Genomic DNA, 5,184 nt, shown 5'->3' on the forward strand with positions numbered 1-5,184 from the left:
CAATTTTCCATAGGACCTGTAGCCGCAGGTACAGCCCGAACTGCTGAACGGAATTACACCAAATTTGGCAAAGAGGTATTCCTTTGTTCAGACTCGTGCCTTTTGCTTATTTGGTGTAAATCCATTCAGTAGTTCCTGAGAAAAAGACAGTTAAAGTCATTTATATATCTATGGGCGTGGTGGATCCGCGTATCTATCCACGTACCATAAGCGCAGCCTGCACGCACCCTGCCGTGCACAAGCTGTAAGCTACTTGGTTGTCAACAGTGAAAATCAGGAAGTGTTGGCAGCCATCTTGTGCCTCAGTAGAACCGAGGCACAAGAAACCTAAACGCTGCTCCCCATATGGAAAAGCAATGCCGGCTCCTGCGGGAGGTGGGTAGCCGGCGGGACCGTGGGGGGATTGGAGACCCCCCACGGTCCCCAACGGTGAGGGACGACCCCGGGGATGGGGTCACCAGGGCTACCAGTGGCCACTCGGCCCCCTCCCCATAAAGAAATTAAAAAAAAGAAGGCCGGCACGGGGGATGGGGTCCCCAGGACCTTGAAGTGGCCTGAGAAGAGGGGTTATGCAGCCCCCCTCCATCAAAAAATAAAATGAATTGGCCATGACCCGGGGGACGGGGTCCTCGGGTCCCGGAATTGGCTACGGGAGGGGGGCCACACGGCCCCATTCCTGTAAAAAAATAAAAAATATATATTTGGGGGTCAGACCCTGGGGGATGGGGTCCCCAGGGCCCAAAAAAAGTAAAAGAAAGGAGGCCACACAGCCCCCCTTAAAAAAAATATTTTGTTAAAAAGTCGCGATCGGCCCTAGGTCCGCCCCCTTAAGAAAACACACTCGGCAAACGCGCCCTGTGATGCGTTTTAAATTGGATAATTAATTCCCCTTCAATACTGGGAGTCTCTGGGGGCCAACTAGCCCACCAGGTACCTCCAGTAAGCACCACAGGGCTGCGTTGTAGAGAGGTGCTCCAGCTCACGCCTCTTTTTACACCTCTCTGCAAAGCAGCCTTACTGGCACTTACTGGAGGTATCTGGTGGGCTAGTTGGCCACCAGATACCTCGGTTTCAGACATGCAATAGTTATGAATTAGCATTTAAAAAACCTTAGAAATTCACTAAAAAAAACATAGGTTTTAGGGGTGTTATAGTTAGTCGGACATTTCACTCGTACAAAACCATTGAAATTCCCACGTTATAGTTAGTTGCAACCGCAATCCACTGCTGATGATGTCACATATTACATCATTCATTACATGGTCAGTGACATCACTGATGACATCTCAAATAACATCACTGGTGACATCACTGATGGCATCATCCACGTGACAATCTGATACATCTTATCATACACTAGTATAACCTTTCAACACTCATTATAAAATATGGAGTACCATATTTGAAACCATTGAGACACCAGTACAACTTTCTAAAAACCCACTCAGTGATTCCTACATCTACACACACATCTAAACACTTACCTATAGATTCACTCATACATGCTTACAAAGATCAATAGTACACTATCAAATATACTTATACACCTACATCAACATTACACACCAGCACACATCCTCTTCACTTATGCAGTCATCCTAATCTTGTTTGCAAACAATTGATCATATTTCCATTTACTAAGCTACACACTTATACAAACACCACTTTATTTATTCATATAGATAGTTGTTCATACTTAGTGTGTTATAAAATCACTATTACAAGTATACAGTTTTCGATACAGTCACTCATACAATCATCTCATGTCACATACACTGCCTTTTATATTTCTAGTTTGTTGGAAATATATTTACTAATCACCACACCCATAACGAGATTCACTAACCCAAACAACTGTTTCCACATCCAGTCTTATCCTCATATACATACTAAATCAACTATTTACACATCTTTGGACAGTCACACACCTCACACCCAACCACACACACATTCACTATCCCATACAAATACTCACTTAACTAATTAATAACTAATATATACTTTCACATAGCTAGTAACCAACGTATGTAGTTGTTTGCACAACAAGAGATAGAGTGATACAGGTATTCACACAGTTTAATTCCTATCCCATATATTTAGTGAGACACATTACCTTCTTAACTTAGACAGTCAATCGCATTGCTACTAAATCCTCCATTCAGACACTTATACATCCACTCAGCCTTCAAGGCAGATTGCTATATATATATATAATACTTATTAAAATATCGAACCAAACCACATTCACTGGATGATGTCATCAGTGATGTCATTTGAGATGTCATCAGTGATGTCATCAGTGATGTCACTGACCATGTCATGAATGATGTAATATGTGACATCATCAGCAGTGGATTGCGGGTGCGCGAGTTATAGTTAGTACAACTAACTATAAAGGGGAAATTTCAATGGTTTTGTACAAGTGAAATGTCCAACTAACTATAACATCCATAAAACCTATGTTTTTTTCAGTTAATTTCTAAGGGTTTTTTAAATGCTAATTCCTAACTATAACATGTCTGAAACCTATGGTTTTTTCACTGGATATATATATATATATATTTTCACGCACGTTGTCCTGTCACAATAATATGTGGGGCCCTTAGCCCCACACATTATTTGACACTCAGTCCAAGAATGCACACATGACCAACGCCGATTATATATGTGGCATTGATCATCGGATTCATGGGTATGAATCTAATTAAGCGCAAACCTTTTTTAACCTTAAAAAAAGCACAGTTTGTTAGTAAAAACTGTAAAATCATGCATTGTGGCTTTTGTCATGAGCTGTTTTGAAAGTACAAATACAGTGCTGTTAAATATAGTTTACTGAAAAACAATGTATATACTACATGGCCCACAATGCACCAAAATAGTGAGTTGGGTGCAGGGATATAAATAAAGGAAAGGGAAAAGGGACAACTGTGAAACACTGCCGTGAACAGGAACTTTGGTTCGAAACGCGTAGGGTCACGATCTGAAATAAAACTTCTTTAATAAACAAGAAGTGTGCCGCGAAAATCTTTTTTATGTGAATATATATATATATATATATATATATATATATATATATATATATATATATATATATATATATATATATATATATATATATATATATATATATATATATACACCTATGGCCATTTCTAATCATACCTTAAAGTTGAGTTGTCCCTGTGGTCTCTCCTCCTTGCCGTCCACCGTCCTCGCCGGTCACCAACCCCTGCGTTGTACGTCTTGGGAGGACTGTGCATATGCGTGCATGCGCAGTCCTGGCAAGACATACAACATAGGGGCTTGTGACGGGCGAGGATGGTGTATGTCGAGGAGGAGACCGCGGCGAGGAGGAGGGCAGCCTGCAGATGCCAGAGCAGGTAAGTGTTTATTTCCTACTTTTTTAATTTATTGTAGGTGGAGGGGAGTTACACAGAGTTTGTTTTCAACTCCATGGATCTCTGCTTAGTGGCACTCCGCCAACGTTGCCTACTCTTACTCCATTTGACCTTTCCAAGAGCATCGTGGGCAGAATTTTCTGTCGGACTCGGAGGAACCACGTTGTTCGGTATGCCATGTCTTTTTGAGCATCATAATACAGCATCGGTCTGTCCGACCAATGCCGATAAGACCTCGGGGGCACTTCCAACTAACATTATAATCAGCCCCATAGTTTTCTTAAATTTCGTGGTTCTTATTTATGCAACAGCACACATTGCTTTCTGAGACAGTGCAAAAAGTTCAGCCTCTTTATTTCCTATGCACACATTCTCTGGATTTAACTGCCTACGGCAAACCGACAAGCGCTGACACACACATTGATATCAAACTCCAAGCTCAAACACAAACTGTCACTAGCAGAGCTCACTGGCTGTGACTTTATCAGATGAACAAAGTCTCCAAGTATAGCCATAAATTGTCAAGACCGGAGCACACTCGCCATGACTGTATTATGTTCCATTAAGGCACTAATGTTTCAAACAATGCTAGCATTCAGGAATGCAACACTTATCCGAGCGCACACACTGTGGGATGGTCTAAAAAACAGAAATCGCCAGTGTGGAGTTCACATAACCATGTCAGTTGAATTGGTGCATGTGCACCCTTACAATACTGCTGAGTGACCTTTCTAAACTTTGCCTTGACCACCTTCCACCAAATGCTCTGCTCAGCTGCCTCTCCACTGATGAGCACAATAATTAGCGGTGAACAGCAGGGCGGGGCTGGAATAATACTATGGCAGCTTTACTGACGAGGCAGCAGAACAACTCAGTGGCATCTTGGGATGGGAAGTCTCAGATGCATGCATTCTATTTTACAGGATTACAAGAAAATGTAAAGCATGTTATTTCTATTACAGTGATACTTGGGCAATCCCAATCCTTTAACTTCTTGTTCCATGATGCATGACCTTGCATTCTAGTGTGGTAGTGTGGACCATCACACAGAAATGAGTTAGTCTAATGCCATTGTTGCGGGATGGTAACTGCCCAACTAGTAGTTGGTGGTTCCATCCACCAGATTATGATGCGTCTGCCTATGAGGCAGTCGGAAAGATACCCTTTTCTATTGCAGCTTGTCCTGCAGCCCGGAAAAGGGCCGCAACCCAAGCCACAATGGAAAAGGACATGTTTCGAAACATCCATACAGCATGTGCCAGGCACCTTTTGGTGCCTGGCACACAGTGCATGGTTGTTTGGGGGGCAACACATGTGCTCCCTAGCCCCATAGAAGAGGCCCACGGTCCCTTTCCGGCTGCCTGATTATGGCAGTGGGACCCAAATGAACAAGCAGTAAGAAAGGAATATCCTAATCACCACGGCGGTGCATGCACAGACACTGTCCCATTGTAGGTATTAGGAATCTCACTGCCATTCCAATTTCCTCGAGCCTGTCAGAGGTGTCGTTCTTTACCAGCCTAACTCACTCTGACTGCCGGAATCGTAATTTGGCAGTTAGACTGATGGCATGGATGTCGGTGGGACCAATCACTTGCACATGATTGCTCTATAACTATATATATATATATATATATATATATATATATATATATATATATATATATATATATATATATATATATGTATACATATATATATCAGCTACAGATGGTCGGCTTGGGATCACCTGTATCTCGGCGATCGATCACAAAAGACCAACGGATCCCAAATGGTGGCAAAGGAT

Source organism: Lissotriton vulgaris, chromosome 5 (genome assembly GCF_964263255.1).
Source record: "Lissotriton vulgaris chromosome 5, aLisVul1.2, whole genome shotgun sequence".
NCBI classification, from domain to species: Eukaryota; Metazoa; Chordata; class Amphibia; order Caudata; family Salamandridae; genus Lissotriton; species Lissotriton vulgaris.